Here is a 17,834-nt window from a genome sequence, read left to right on the forward strand (position 1 = left end):
GATGAAACTACTGCTGAAACACCAAAGGAAATACCTTGCCTGAGCAAGCACTCGAAGTCCCTCGGGGCTAAGGGTGAGGTCTCTGAACGAAGACACTCAATGCACTAAACAGTGCTACAGACTAGCTAAACAGCCAGTGTGCTGAGAAGTCGAAATGACTAGCTCAAAATGCACATAACTAAATGATCCAAAATGAGGGGGCTCCTCTCTATTTTATAGCCTCTGCCTCTCACAATCCCTAGGCTCACCTCCTCCTGCGTGCTTCTTCTCTTGCCACGTGTTCTTCCCTCCTGCGCAGTCTCTCTGTGTGTCTGTGTGGGCTCCGTTTCTGCGTCCCCCTTTGGCCCCCTTGGCTCCCCTTTAAGTCACAAACGTGAAAAACGTTATGAATCTTGCTGCCTTGGGGCAGTTCCAGCTCATATGCAACCTGTCCAACCCTGCGTATCACCCTGTATGGCCCATAAAAGCGGGGCTTGAGATTCTCAACCCCCTTCTGCTTAAGTGATGACTGTTGGTATGGCTGCAACTGTAGGTAGACCATATCCCCTACCTCGAACTGTCTCTCCACTCGACCCTTGTTGGCATACAGCTTCTGCTGATTCTGTACTGTAGCCATGTTATCCTTGAGAGCTCGGAGAATGTCCTGACTCTCTTGGATCCAAATCTTGGCTCTGGGAGCCTTGCTATCACCAAACATCACTTCAGCAAAAGATAAAGGATGATACCCATATAAGGAATAGAATGGTGACATGCCAATGGACATGTGATGTGAAGTATTGTAGCAAAACTCCCCAAGATGTAGCCACCTCAATCATGCTCGCTGCTGCCCACTGACATAGTTACACAAGTAGCCCTCTAACCACTTATTAACTATCTCTCTCTGCCCATTTGTCTGTCGGTGATAACTGGTACTGGATGTCAACTCCATCCCCACCAACCAGAAAAGCTCCTACCAAAACCCGCCCACGAAATGGCTATCCTTATCACTGACGATGGTCTTAGGAAGACCATGTAGCCTGAAGATCTCTCTGAAGAACAGCTTGGCCACCTGTGCTGCTATATATTGTGCGGATATGGCAAGGAAATGTGTGTACTTCGTCAACCGATCAACGACGACAAAGATACAATCCTTTCCCTCCACCATGGGAAACCCTGTGATGAAGTCCATTGAAATACTCTCTCATTTCCCCTCTAGAATGGGAAGAGGCTACAATAATCCCGCGGGATGGCTCATCTCCCCCTTGTTCCTCTGGCAAACATCGCACTCCATGACATGCTAGAGTACGTCATCCTTGAGGCCTTTCCATGAGAACCTCTCTCTGATGGCCCTGTAGGTTTTGGTAAACCCCTGATGGCCTACCAATGGTGAGTCATGTGATGCCTGGAGTATCTTCTTCTTGAGTTGAGACCCCTCAGTCAAGAAGATCCGATCCCTGTAATAGATGATCTCATCGATCACCATGTACTTGTCATCTGCCACCTATCCATCTAGAATCTCACATGAAAACCTATCCTTGCAGTAATCTACTAAGAGTCGAGCCCTCTAGTCTATATCCAAGCTCATAAGAGACAACGTGGCTGGTCTACGTGAAAGGGCATCTACTACCATGTTGTTATTACCCTGGACATACTCAATGTCAAGGTCATATGCTTGGATCTTGCTGATCCACTTCCGCTACCTCTCTTGTAGCTGCTTCTGCTCCAAAAAGAACTTGAGGTTGTTATGATTAGTCCTCACCTTGAACCTGTTACCCACGAGATACTGCCGGTACTTAGCCAATGCATGCATGATGGCCAACATCTCCTTGTCGTATATGGAATACAACCTCTCGTGCGGAAGGAGCTTCTGACTCTCAAATGTTATAGGGTGACCTCCCTACATCAATACTGCGCCAATCCCCTCCCCTGATGCATCACACTCCAAGACAAATGGCTAAGTAAAGTTTGGCAATGCAAGCACTGGGAAACTACTCATAACCTCCTTGAGCCTGTCAAAGGCTCGCTGCACTGTATCTGACCAACTGAATGCCCCCTTCTTCGTCAAATTTGTCAGGGGTGCAGCACGCTGTGAGAAACCTTTGACGAACATCCAATAGTAAGTGCAAATGCTAATGAATCCTCGAAGTTCCGTCACATTTCTCAGCCCTGGCCATTCCCTGATGGCCCTGATCTTCTCCTCGTGGATCCTCACTTCGTTCACCCCTATGATGTGTCCCAGATACAACATCTCTGTCAACCCAAACTCACACTTGGAGAGTTTGGCATAGAACTGCTGCTCCTGTAAGATACACAATACTGTCTCAATGTGCTGGAGATGCTCCTCCCAAGTCCTGCTGTAAATGAGAATATCATCGAAGAATACCAACACAAACTTCCTCAAATGACTACGGAAGATGTGATTCATGCAGGACTGAAATGTAGCTGGGGCATTGGTTAGCCCAAAAGGCATCACCAAGAACTCAAAGTGCCCATAGTGACACCTAAAGGCGGTCTTGGGAATATCCTGCTCCCTCACGCGAATCTGATGGTACCCCGATCTCAAATCAATCTTTGAGAAGAATCATGCTCCCCTCAACTCGTCCATCAACTCATCAATCCTGGGTATGGGGTACCTGTTCTTCAGGGTCTTCTTGTTCAGGGCCCTGTAGTCAATGCACATCCTTAATGTACCATCCTTCTTCTTCACCAACACCACAGAACAAGCAAAAGGATTCGTGCTCGGATGAATGTGCCCAAGTGCCAGCAACTCCTGGATAGCCTGCTCAATCTCGTCCCGATAGGCCTTGGGGTGCCTATAGGGGGTGGTGATCACTTCCTAGATGCCCTGCTCAAGCTCGATTGTGTGCTCAAATCCTTGATCCGGTGGTTGTCTTGGTGGAATCTATCCAAACACTATGGCATATCAGCCAAGGATGGACTAGATCTCTGGATGTACCGTCTGTCCTGTAGGCCTTGCCTCTGATGCATGTAGCTCCACTGCCCACTCTATGTCTCCCTTTCGGAAGAATGTCTCCATTCGATGAGCCGACACAGTCTGAGGCGGATATGTATGCTGTCCCCGTATCTTCTCATGCCTCCCTGTCTTCTCATCATCCTACTCCATCTCTAGGGTCTTCCAATTCGTCGTGACCTTCCCTAGAGTAATAAGCCACTGAATACCCAGTATCATGTTGGCGTCTGGAATATCGACCACGAAAAAGTGGTCAGTCAATGTGTAGGTGCCCATCGTCATTGAAAGCTCTGGAACATAATGAGCACACGTCATGGTCTAATCTCTTGGGACCAATACTGAAAACGCATCGAAGCTCTCTGTCTGAATACCTCTCCGCTCAACCATCTGTGCATCGATGAAGTTGTGGGTTGCCCCACTGTCAACCAAAACTAATACACATTGGCCACGTACTGTCCCTCGTACACGCAGCGTCAGATACTTGGGAACTCCAATCAACGCTACACGGGCCCCTCCGGTGGGTACAAAAGATGCACCACCTGCTGCTGGTGGTGGAGGTGGCAAAGGTCCCTGTATGGCATGGCTATCTCCTGCCTCCACATCCTCATCGTCATCCTCTTCTCCACTGCTCTCAAAGAAGACCTCAATAAAATGTGCTTTGCCAGCAGCACATCTATGTCCTGGTGCCCATGGCTCTTGATAGGTGAAGCACAACCGCTTCTTCTTCAGCTCCCTCCTAGCATCATCATCAAGCTGTACTCATCCTGGATTCCCCCTTGGAGGTGGAATCCTCATGTCCTTCCCCTTAGAATGGAAAGTTTGTCTCTAGGGGTAAGGTTTCTCGGTCCTGGGTAAGACATCCTGTAAGTCTTGGATCTTGTTGATAGCGTCCTGGAGTGTGGCTGGTCTAGTGGATCAGACTAGACCCCAAAGTGGCTCTGCTAACCCCTCAACAAACATATAGACCATCCGTGCCATGGATAGGTCTAGCACCATCACGGAGATCCTCAAGAAATCTGTAATGTAGGTCTCTGGGCTCCCTATCTGTTTGAGTTTTGTCAGCTCAACAAAATTCTACTCTGGATCCTTCCGATCAAATCGCTTCAGTAGTCTCCTGGTAAACTCGGCATATGTTGTCACTGTGGAGTGCCCGAGTGTAACCATCCCATGGAACCACCAATCCTGGGCCTTGCCATCCAAATGCAGTGTTGCCAGCTTGACGGCCTCTGCCTCCAACATCTGGTTAAGCTGGAAATAAGTGTCCAGCTTCTCCACCTAAGACTTTATCGAATTGTTTGATGAGCCATCAAATGTAGGCAAGTGGAATCTACTCACTGCACGGTGGGTGTTGCCATCATGGTAATGCGGGTACCCTCTGTGATGGTTGCGGGGTCTACTATCCCGGTGGAGCTGAACAAAATCTCTGAATGAGAGGGCTTCCCTGAACTCCTGCCCATAGGCCTGGTACTCTGCAAATAATCGCCCATATTTCCGGGCTCTACCTCCTGCTGGGCTACGGCCCCCATGTCTGCTCCTAAGAAAGTGGGCATGGTAGAGCATGTAGGGGCATGTGAAGCCCCCTGTTGTGCAGTATCACGCTACTCTGGCAAGTGATGGGATGCACCTAATCCCTCACCAATCTGAAAAACTCGTGGGCTCTCACGCTATCTGGCCTCTACTGCCGTGAATCTCTGCCCCATCACCTCAATCTGCCTCAATATATCCTACACTGATTTGAGGAGCATATTTGCAAATCTCTTTCCGTCCTCATCGGCCATCTATTCTGTGTCCACTACTAGCTCTCTCTATTCTGTGTCTACCATAGGTTCCACCTATTCTGCATCCACCACAGGAACACAGTCTCCCTCCTCGTAGATATTCTCCAACCTACATCTAGTGTCTCTGTACCTCCTACCTCTGTAAAAAATGTAGGGTTTTTCCCCTAGTGTCATAGATTGCTAGCTCCATAGGCTGAGCCAGATCTATGCTCTAATACCACTGTAATATTCCTAACCTAGAATATTCATCAAACCCCAGCAAAAATCCAACCAAATATGTGCAAATGATATAATAACCCAGAAGCGATAAAATAACAATGGAATAGCATATAATAATGTAAACCAAAAATATAAGCAGATACACAAGAAATGCAGTGAGAAATGCTAAGCTATTTTATTATACTGAGCAATAAAATGAGTACAAGAGGTGATTAGATAGATGGCATCTCGACTTGCACAAGGCAAGTGAAGAAATACTCTTAGAATGACAAAAATGTCCTCTCTGCGTGGATGTTGCTGTTGTGCTGCTGCTGCTGTTGGTAAACAAATGATGATTTGGGGCTGCTCCCCTCCTTGGAAAAAGCTAAAACTCTGGATTCGAGCTCTACTTAAGAAACCCAGAAAAACCCAGAAAGCTCTCTTGGAATGGCCGACCCCTCAAAAACACCCCCTTGGGGTTCTACGCAGTTCCTCAATGCCCTGCGCTGCCACTAAAGGAAACCCCTCTAAACTCTGCCTGAAATACTACCTGAAACCCTGCCAAAATCCTCCAATGAGACAAGAGCTAGACCCCTACTCAATCTCTCCATAAAAATCCACTTGCAAGACCCCAATCCAGCACAACAACCAAACAGAACTGCGTCCCTCTCCCAGTGCTACGCAGTCCTCCAAAAAACTGCTAATATTGCTGCTGGAATGCTGATGAAACTACTACTAAAACAACAAAGGAAATACCTTGCCCAAGCAAAAAGCACTCGAAGTCCCCCGTGGCTAAGGGTGAGATCTCCGAATGGAGACACTCAATGCACTAAACAGTGTTGCAGACTAGCTAAACAACCAACGTGCTCAGAAGTCGAAATGACTAGCTCAAAATTCACATAACTGAATGATCCAAAATGAGGGGTCTCCTCTCTATTTTATAGCCTCTGCCTCTCACAATCCCTAGGCTCACCTCCTCTTGCGTGCTTCTTCTCTTGCCATGTGTTCTTCCCTCCTGCGCAGTCTCTCCATGTGTCTGTGTGGGCTCCATTTCTACATCCCCCTTTGGCGCCCCTGGCTCCCCTTTAAGTCACAACGTTTTGCTACCTAGGAAGTGAGTTCTTATTCTAAAGTGAGTTATGTCCCCCTTCCTCACTTTTTGTTTACAAATAACTATAGAAGGCAAAAATTGAACAAAATCGAATATTCCAATTAGCCATAGCTAATTAGTAATATCACAAGGATAGGGTGTATTATCTTTGAATATAAGATTCTAATTAATAAATTTACTTCATATTTTGTTTATCTTTCTCCATATCTCTATAGAAGATTGATCGATTTTGACCATGACAACAATAAAATAAAACAGATGAAAGAGTTAAACAAATGAAGCTTCTAAGTGAAAAGGGATATTTAAAGAAGTTTCTAAGAAAATACATAAGTGATATGAATACTTGATAAAATATAATATAATATTAGTTATATTTCATCGTGGACTATGCTTCATTGTTTGGTTCTCATATAGTGGAAATCATCCATTGCTTCTATGGAAGTTAGAGGTACACCATTTCTAGTGAAGTACAAAATAGCCCTTAGGACTTTTGTAACTAGGGTGTTTCTACAAGTTAATGTGTATATAAATAAAATCTTACTTCAACCATGGTAAGAATTCTCCATGAAAGAAAAAATATTTATGAAAGAGCACTACTAGAGGCATTCCTTGCTAGAAAGTAAAACACAAAGAAGCATGTGAAAGACTAAGAAGGAGAAGAAGTAATGTAGAAGAAACTTCAACCAAAGTAACTACACAAGTAAATAGTGTTTGAAACTACTAAAGTCATAAAGAATCAAGTTGATGCAAATCGGAACAAGTAATCTATTGAATCCATTTTTGACAAAGGGAGCCCTCCATGCTTAGGATCGAAGTTACCATGACATATCTGAAGACCAAGTGAAGAACTAGAGGATTGAGAGAGCAACTTTGGATGGACTAAAAGAGAAGGATGCATCAAATATAATAGGACAAGAGATGATGACAAGGGTATAAACTATGGATTATTCTTCGTTAGTGTAATCTTGTCATGCAATGGAGTTGAAATTGTTTGATGCATCTTAATAGTGTGAGTAAATAGAAGAAATCGTAGTGAAGTATGTTCTTAAAAATTAATAGGCACGTGATATATTATATTAAATCTTGTTCTAGCCCATGAGGTTCTTTAGGAATATTGGTATTTTTAAGAAGACATCCCTATGTAATAGAAGATGTTGGAGCATGTTGATGATAATGAAAATATACAAGAGATGTGGAGATTGATGAAAATGTCATAGAGGTGAAAACATTTTGAATATAGAATTATGGATTTTGGATGATTTATAACATTATTTGGAACATGGCCGCCATCTCTTTCAGCATTTAGTATTGGTAAATGTAGAAAATATGATTATATTTTTGTCAATCTACTAAGAGTTGAGTAGTACCATACATATACTTCGAGTTTTTAAAGTCTCTATAATAATTTCATAGAGCCATCAAGGAAATAAATAAAATATATTATTAAGAAAATATGTAAGATAAGCTTATGATAAATGGATACACTTTTCTCACCAAGTGTTTTGAGTAGAACCAAACTTTAAAATGATTATAATTTTCACGACATTCTCCATAGTTAAATCATAAATAATATAAAAAATCTATTTTTTAATGGAATTTGTTTAAATGTAATTGGCCACGTGACTAATAGAAAGATATTTTAGAAACTTTACAGTGGTGACCATGTTAAACTTAACGAAAAATATCATGTTGTTAAACTAAAATATATTGGACATTATTTATGAGAAAATTTATCATTAGGGGGCTAATTAAAATCTCATTAATAGATTTATTTATGGGAAAACTATCATTAGGTGGCTAATTAAAATCTCATTAACAGATTGGTTTACTACATGGAGAGAAAATATAGCCTAATGTACCCTTTTCCAAACACAAATAATTTTTTATGTTAAACTCAAACCAAGAACTACAACTATTAGAGGAAAGAAGAAAAGAGCCTAGAATTTCTCCTAACAGAGCCTTCAAATGGTTGAAATTTAAGGTGAATGAATAAGAGGAGGATAATGAATAGCTAACCATGATGGTCTAAAAAAATAAATCTACACATACGCATTTGAAAAAAACCCTTTCTTCCTTTCAAAATGATGTAAACCTTGACTTATACTTTCTTTTAAAAGAGAGAGATGCCCTAAATATATAAAGGATTCAATGAAGCATAAGGATAAACATCAAGCCAATATGAATTTAATGTAATAAATTTAGTGTGTGGCCGCAAGGGGCGAGGGAGTGTGTGCAGTGTGGGAAGGGGAGATGGAATATTTCATTTATAAGGAAATGTTAAAATAGACAAGATTCCATTACACATTTGATGAAATATCTTCCAATATCAAGACATTTTGATTGTTTCCTATCTTATGCTCTCTAAGGACACTTTATTCTCTAGCAATCACAAATTTAGTATCCACCCAAATATATGAGCCCCATGTGAATGAGATTATGCCTTTTGGTTCTTCATAGGGTTATTTTCATGTAATAATGGTATATTATTGATGAATCCTGAAATATTTGCAAATTTACTCACCCCTAGTGATCAAAATTGACTTTTTCAACATTTTGTATGTTGAAAAGGTTCCCTTAGATCAAGTTCAATTATGTTCAAGGGAATACATTAATATTACCCTAATAAAAGAATGATAATGCCACATCCTTAATTAAAGGTGCATTGGAAAATAACATAAATAATATTCATATTTTTATAGAATTTTAAGTCAATTTCAATACTTTCTTGTGTTTATATAACACTTGGTGATGTCTTTAGGAGTCAAAATAATTGTCACTAGGAAATTGAAACGACATGTCAACATATCCCCCTTAATGTATAAGGGAAGAAGGGAAACATATGGCCACCCATTAAAAATAAGAAGGGAACCACTTGCAAATAAAATGTAAGGTTTTTATTGATAATATTGATTTTTATTGAAATTTAGGAATAACAAGGGTCATATAAGAGTTAAGTCATAGTTTTAATAGAACCATGTAATCATTATAAATCTTGAGGTACAATATTTTGATGTACTTCATGCCAAAATTTTAATGCAATCAAATATAAAAACTAAAGAACATAAGAGAAAATAGATAATGCTTGAGAAATGTCTCTTATATTAATGATAAAAATAAAGAGTTATGTTCACTCACCTCTTCAAAGGGAAAAACTCCTAGGGTCAAGATTCATATGTGATAACCAATCTTGACAAACATTACATAATGTTCTACTCAATATATAACTATAAATAAATAATCTTAACTATGGGCCCACTTATAATGAAGGCCCACTAATTAATTTTGGCATTATTTATGAGGATAAAACCTTTTATAATGAGTAACTATTAGCTAACTATCTAGTGGGCCTTATTCATGTAAGGTTGCCTCAAACATAAATAAAGTACCCTACCTATCTCATACAACAACAAAGTATTGTAAGTTACGGGATTAGGGTAGCACCCTAACATGTTGTCCCCCTTCGAATGTACTATTGTACTCAAGGATGTAGGTTAGGAAATTGTAGTAGAATCATTGTTGGTTCCCATGTGGAATATTTTGGTTGCATATGTTTCCACTTGGTTAATACTTCCTTAATTATGTGTTATCATAACTATTGAGTCAAATTATAGACTTATAATTTGGTTAACATAAATCATCAACCAAGGGCAGGTAAGCTTATGAGATGTTGTGCAAAATATATGCAGGCTTAATATTGTGAGTGCTTATTAATCTAACCAGTCAACCATACACATAACTAATGCCTCTTTTCTGCATCAACATTTAGCAGCAAAGGCTATGGAGTGGATTGAAACATCCCTCTACAACTCTTAGTATTGCTGATGTTGATTAGAAAAGATAAGAAATCAAACTTACAACAATTTAAGGAATTCACTCAACAATGTAAATCAAATCTTGATTAAATGAAATGCACACATTAACATGAAACTTAATCATTCAATCATTTGCTGCTGATATATCAAAAAGAGTACATTAGCTGTGTGAACAAATTACTACTGCATAACAAATTTAGAATACACACACACTACACTAAGGGAGTTGTGAGCAAAGGGGGCCCTCCCTCACTCACAACCCCTTCAAAATTAGAAGAGCTTGCTCAATAAGATAGACAGAACATATAATATTATATTAGTATGAAAATGTCACAGTCGAGTACAATCTAATATATAGTATCAGCCAAAGCCAACCCAAAAACCCCTTACAATATGAAATAGAGCTGAATTTATACAAATGTGAAAGCCATATGTGGCTCGAAATAGGGAAAACTACTAATCTAAGCCATCGACTAACAGTACTAGTACAAAGTATCAAATTTAGATATACTGAGTCTAATCCATGACTGAAAGCATGAATTAGACAAAATTTGTTATATAGTCGTAGTTTCCCTTCATACGACTAATGAAAAGAGGTCTACAAATCTGGGTGGTTTCGTTGATGGATTTGAAACTGCCAATAGGACAACATCCATGTATGATGAATTCTCCATAGAACCCATGTTCTCCTTTTATTTAGAAATAAGTGGAACATAGCTAACCACTGATTTTGCTGCAGGAAATCTGGGCGGTTGCAGGAAATCCGCGTCTATAGGAATTTTGGAGCGCCTGCAAGAAATAGGTTCGCACGAGTTGTCTGCAGGAAATGTGGGGTTGTTTCAAATAAAAAAAAATCTGCACAAGAACTCTAGATTAGTTGGCATGATAATTCAATAAGGAAACAACTAGCTTAAGGAATGCTTAAGATTAAGGTAAAAGACACTTTTTCATGTTAATTTGCATACCTCCAACATATAGCACCCTTTTGGCCAAAACCTAGATATTATAACCGAAATAAGCATAGTAGGGGTCAAGGATAGTTCAAAATGGGAGAGGTAAAGTCTAGAAAAGGTGTCAAAATTGGGCAAAACTGAGCCTCAACATCTCCCCTACACCTAGCTTCTTTCATGTCCCTTATGCAAGAAAAATGTTGCATATTCCGCAAAAAGAAAAAGAAAAAGGAAATCATTCCTTGTCCTGGGCTACAGCTACTGCAGCCAACTGATTTGCTACCTCTACCAACTGGTCCAATTGGTTACCACTAGATTCTATAGGAATTTGACCCTTGTATAATTCATTCTTATTTTTAAGATGATCAATCTGAGCCTGCTTCTTCTTCATGATTCAGGCCACTTTCTGAACCCACTCATCATGTTCTTTTGCATGTGCAAGTTGTTCTCTTTCAGGGTCTCGTACTCCTTTCTCAAAGCTCATTCTAAAATGATGAGACTAGTGATAATTTCGTCTAATTCTAACAGAGACCGCTTTTTTCTGGGGACTTACCTCCCCTTCATGATGTCCTTGGAGGTATTGGGGTGAACCACGATCCTCCTTTTCTTGTTGTTCTCCTGTTGTATCATTTCTGCTTCCATGCAATGGGGAATCTTGGAAGGAAATTACTTCCTCACCAATGAATTCAACTAACTCTATCTTTTCCTTTCCTTTGGGCACTGTGATGTTTTTCCTTCTTTTTGTCAGGTGTCTTGGGCAACACCTCTGCTTCAGCCTAGCTCCTGGTAAATCTCTTAGTAGAGGTGGAAGTGCCATTCTTCAACTTAGGCTTTTTACCCATAGTCTCCCAGTCACCACCACTTCTTTGTCTTTTTCTTCTTCTTTCGTTAGTAGCCCATGGGTCCTAGGTTTCTTATTCTTCGGTTTTTCTACAAGCTTCTTCTCTGTGGACTCCAAAGAGTCAGGGTCATCTTTTGCTTCCTTCTTTATCAGTGGCCCATGAGTCCATGGCTTCTTCTTTGATTTTTCTGCTAGTTTTTCCTCTGTAGACTCTGAAGGGTCAGAGTCTTTATCTTCCTCTTTCTCCTTTATCTGTAGCCCACGGGTCCACAACTTTTTCTTGGGTTTTTCTACTGGCGTTTCCTCTATGGACTCCGAAGAATCAGAGTCTTCATTCTTCGCAAAGTAATTCTCAGCCAGAAATTCCTCCCACATCTTCTTTTTGTCCTTCAAAACCTCTACCAAGATGATTTTCACCAGCCCATGGTGATAGAGGTTTTCCTCCAAATTGGCCCACCTCTCCTTTGTAGCCATTTACATCTTCATCAAAGACATTCTCAAATAATACAGAAAATTCAACAGCTTGTCATGAAAATGTGTGAGGAGCCAAATGTGAAACAAGAATGCGAGCCCAAAGCGACCTTCACACGTTATATACTTCTGTAGGAAAAATAATAGGTGTCGATACTTACTTTTTAGGAAGTCTTGTGAAATCCCTTTGCTCCAGTTAGGGTCTGAATGCTCCTTCTAAAGAAAGGACGTGCACAAACCCTTGTTGAAACACTAAATTTTGAACCAGCACTCCCCTTGCTGTGGAATTCTGCATGCCCGAGCCACCAAACCCTCGGTTAACCTGAACTGGACATCCCTGACTTGAGCTTTATCACCATTCAAATTCAGGGCGAAAGACTTTGTTACCTCTGAATTGTGGCTGCTAAATTTTTGAAACAATGGCAGCCACCTTGCTTTCTCCAGTGTTGCCTTACTGCGAGGGCCAGCTTCTAGCAGTTCATGGCCTTGTGTCTCGAAGTGGATGGGGGCACACAACTTTGACATGGTGAAAAAATGGGGAAGACAAGACGCATGCACTCTTTAGAAATACCGTGCTAAGCTTTTGCAAAGGATCGCACGACAAGGGAGGGCTTAATATGGGAAATATCAGAAAGCACGGAGATTTCGAGAAACAGGTTGTGATCATGATTATCATCATGATCTAACCCATGGAAGGATATGGAGATTACATCCACCGGTCATGTCAGAATCATGATAATTGGGTGTGGAGCTAGAGTTATGATGCAACGTTTTACGACCACGTTTTTCTGCAAGGGTAACCATAGCTTGAAATCATACAAATGTTTTAAAATTAAAGCATCAATTACCTCTTACCTCAAGTGTCCTGTCACCGGCTGTACCTTACCGAGCTTACCTTCCAATGGTCTAGTCCTTGGATGATGTGTGCTTGTCCTTAAAATGATAACCCACTTAACAATTAAATCATATGTATGATATCGTAATTCACGGCCTTGACCAGTAATTAAAATTTGTCAGTGATTTATCAAATGATTTAATCTAACATTCTATCTATGAATTTTGTTTTCCAGAAAACCGGAGTGTTTCTGTAGGAAATGGAACCGTGACTGCTAAGCATTCTATAGGAAATGGAACCATGACATGCAAAACTTTTGTAGGAAATCGAACCATGACTTGGGGAGCTCCTACAGGAAATCCTTCCACGAAAAATGCTTCTCCCTCGTTTGTGTACAGTTCATTTCACATGAGTAAAGGTGCTGATGTCGAATGTGCAATGATCTCATTAGATTACCAGCCATTGAGGCCAACTGTTAACTAATGTGAGGCCCATCACCATTAATGAGGGTGAGGACTAAGGTACTCTGATGCATCTTATTAGGTGTGAATTAATGAGTTATTGTCGAACCCCCCTATAGGATCCAACAATCAAGAAGCTATAGTGATTCCCCATTGTTGCTGGCGAGATAGCTTGTCATTAGGGCATAAAAGATTCAAGGCATCATAAGACTTAATCTTGCACCCAGATAATTTGCTGATTTCGATGGGCCAATATTGTTGGAAGGAGCGCCTTGAGAAATCCCACATCAATCCAACACCAGCAATCCAAGATTAACTGAAAAATAAAATTTATTGATAGGATACCAGAGGACCTACTGACCTATAATTTTGACTAGCCCAGGGAAGCTCATGCTCACCAGATTTCACTTTTAGAGAGTCTGAAATACTTGGAAAAGAAGATTCCAAAGGGGCTCCTTTTCCGTAATTAGTTGTTATGAAACTAGCTCACAAAAAGATAGAAAAGATAGATCAACGCCTTAGAAATAAGCCTCTTCAAGGGGGAAACCTCCTTTATATTACACAAATGAACAATTCTTAGATGATTCAAATGAAGAAACCTCCTTTCTATATATAGGAGTCTAAGGGGTCACAATATAACCAAAGCCGACCTAACAATAATAATATAAAGGCACAATAATAATAATAGTGGGATTCTATGGGGCACAATAATAACAATATGGGGACAATAGGGGAACAACAATAACAATAAGGGATACAATGACAATAGTAATGTGGGAATCACTAGTATTATAGGGACCTAACATGCCCCTCTCCATCAAAAAAGTGTTTTCCTCAACGCTTGAGTAGTTCTGGATGCTTCTATATAAAATTCTCATCCTCCCATGTGGAATCTTCAACGAGTAAGTTCTTCCACTTGATGAGATACTCTAAAATTGATCGATTTCGTAGCTATCGAGTTCTTGTTTCTTTGAATTCTTCAGGTTCCAATATGATTTTTCCTTCCTCATCAATTTCTGGCAATATTTTTTGAACTAGAAGCTCGTCACCTATAACCTTCTTTAAGCATGAAACATGGAAAACTGGGTGCATTCGGGAAGCTGTAGGAAGCTTCAATTTGTATGCCATAGTACCTATCTTTTGCAACACCTTGTACGGACCATAATACTTTGGTGATAATTTATTATCCTTCTTAGCTTGCTTCTGGGACATTTGTTTATATGGTTGTAACCATAGGAATACCCAATCACCTACATCAAAACTTCTTTCGCTGTGATGTTGATCTGCTTGCTATTTCATTTTATTCTGCGCCAAGGTGAGGTTATCCTTTAAGAGTTGGAGAACTTGTTACTAATGCTCGATGTGATCTTTCACTGCTTGAGCCTTAAACTTTTTTCTTAAATATGATGTGATGGATGGTCGATGATATCCATAAAGTGCCATAAATGGGGTCATTTTTGTTGCAGTATGGAAGGAAGTGTTATACCACCATTCAGCCAGAGGCAACCATTTGACCCATTTTGTTTGTTTATTAGATACAAAGCAATGAAGATATCCTTCCAAACATTTTTTTTACTATCTTAGTTTTCCCATCAAATTGAGGATGATAAGATGAGCTATGAGCTAACTGAGTACCAAGGCAAGAATAATTCTGTCCAAAAATTTCCAGTGAAAATGGGATCTCTGTCGCTTACAATAGTCTTTGGGTTTCCATGTAGCTTTTGAATTGTTTCCATAAATGCAGTAGAAACTGTACTCGCTTTAAATGGATGAGATAATGCACAAAAGTGTGCGTACTTGGTAATTATGTCAACTACCACCATGACTACACTCTTTCCTTCAGACTTGGGTAAACCTGTGATAAAATCCATTGAAACCTCCTCCCAACATTGTCTTAGAATGGATAAAGGTTTTAATAGTCTTGGGGTCTTAATTGTTTCAACTTTATTTTGTTGGCAAACCAAACATTCTGCCACAAACTTTTGAATATTCAATTTAAGGCCATCCGAAAAGAAATCCTTCTTAACCCTGTGGTAGGTTTTGAGAAATTTTGAGTGCCCTCCCGTTGTTGGGAAAAGTATCCATTCGGAATGCCCCTATCCCACTCTAAGGTGTGATAGTGCCTTAGCAACAAACAAGGAAACTTATTTGAGTATTTCTTCTTTATGAAATGTAAATGAGGAGAAAGGATGTAACTAACCTGTGTCTTCCGCTAGTTTGTTGATCCAATCGCTCCTCTCTTCAGTAGCTCCCAGCTCCCTACTCCCTTACCGACCCAGCTTCACCGAATTCCTGTAAGATCACAAGAGAGAGAAACTACACAAAGATACAGATATACATTCATAAAAAGCTCAAGATCAGATTAAGCTAAACATGTAAGTATAACAAAACATCATTGATACACAGCATGTAGGAGAAACTCAAATAGTTTATTGATAGAATAAGAAAGTCCAAGAGGAGATACAACCAAGTGAGTTCCGATCCAGCATCTACCTCCCGGTAAAGGAATCCCTTCCTCTTCTCCAACAAAGCATAAATCACCCAATGTACTAATCTCAATCTCAAACCAACAACAATTCTCTGCAAAGTACAAAATTCCAGCCTCTGGATCTCTGGGATGAGGGATCCATATATAGATGTAAGCAGAGAGGATGAGTCAACTTATGTTTTGAGTTGTGGCTTCTCTCTGTTAGTTCTTGCTTCCACCTGGAGGTTGAGAGCCTCTTACTCATCACTAGTCGAATTCATTGAGGCAAGTGTCATTGGAGAAGATTCTGGAAGCTTCCATGGTCTTTCCACCTCGTTGAATGAACTTGCCATTTGTCATTTCCCGCTTAGCGCACCTGGGTAGTGTATCCAAGTGCGTTGCAACGCACCTAGCCAGTGCATTTGGGTGCTTTGCAATGCAGGCAGCTAGTAGAGCATCTGAATTGATCCTGAATTGACTGTTTCTGAGTGGTTTTTGGTGGAGAACTTCTGGGAGAAGCTGTCATTGGTTGACCTTGTTCCTTTAGGAGCTGTAACAACATCTTTAGGGACTTTGGATCCCTTGAATTATGGACATTTCATGCTTATAGCTGTAAGGCACAAAAATGTCTATAACAGTTGCCCCCTAAAGTATGAGGCCGTTTATCGGGTGAAATGCTTTATTAGGAGGATCCGAAGTTCATTCAATGCTGGGAGGAGACCTATAATAAGGTACAATACAATACATTATTTTTCATATTGTTTTCATGATTTCGCTGAGGTGGGCATTCCCATGCTCAGCTTTATAAATTCATTTTTATGTACATAGGACAAACAATTGTCTGATGGTAGACTGATGATCCTGCTGAAATCATCATCCCTTTTGGTAGGATGATTATCTGTTCTGCAATGCTGTACATGTCAATGTCTTTATTTTTCCTGAATATATATCGCAGCCCAGATGGATGAAACTAGATCTGGGGTCTTCAATCTCGTCCGATCTTCACTCTAATTACAAGTCGATCCATGTGAGAAATGTCTTGAAGTCGAACATGGAAATACATCGCTTGATTACCAGTCAATGATGTAAATTGTTAACAAGCGCGAGAGGAATCACCGATAATGATAATGACCCTGAAGGTACTACAGCACAATTCACGTGGTGTGAATAAAGGACTTGGCGTCGAACACCATGCAAAATCTTTCGGTCGAAGGTCATTGATGTATACTTGTCACCGAAAGTGAGAAACTTGCCATTGAGGCATGCAAGCTTCAAAGTACTGAAGGGGGTGTTCCTAGATCAACTTCTTGGATAATGAGCTGATGTCGACAAGAAGCGATCCATCAAAGGAGGGCCTTGATGTATCCCACATCAGTGACACGGAACAGAGCAAATGATTTTGTGGAGGTGAAAACGATCTGATGATATATGGTTCAGGGTGGCGGTCATGAAAGAATGAAGGATAATGTATGGTAGTGGATGGGACACGGTTGACTTCTCTGGACGAATTCTCTTGAACATATCGGCGACACTTATGTGATGGATTGGTAGCATTTACCCCAAAGTTGGATGGTATGGCGAGACCATGGTGATGTGACCGGTGAATGAAACAACCCAACCCGACTCAGGCACGGAGCGGAAGTGTCATGTTCAAGAGTGACTTGCTACCAATAACAGTTCTTTGAGTTTCTTCCCAATTTTTCCCCACTCATTGCTGACCAGTACCTCTTTATTTTTGTCAAGCTTGAGGAGGATAACATATGCTTGTTCTATAATTTTCCCTTCGGGCAAACCCATCGCTATGTTTTAACGAACCTAGCGATAGTGAAACTCGTTCTCGTCTAAAGACAAGTTTGTCGCTATTAATCTTTTTAACGAGTCTAATGACAAAGATAACTCGGTCCTTTTCATTTTTAGAGAGTCTGAAAAGGTACGTAAAGTTAACTCCAAAAGTCCTTTT

Source organism: Pinus tabuliformis, chromosome 9, assembly GCF_031772625.1.
Source record: "Pinus tabuliformis cultivar Carrire ecotype Pingquan chromosome 9, CPIR1, whole genome shotgun sequence".
Lineage (NCBI taxonomy): Eukaryota > Viridiplantae > Streptophyta > Pinopsida > Pinales > Pinaceae > Pinus > Pinus tabuliformis.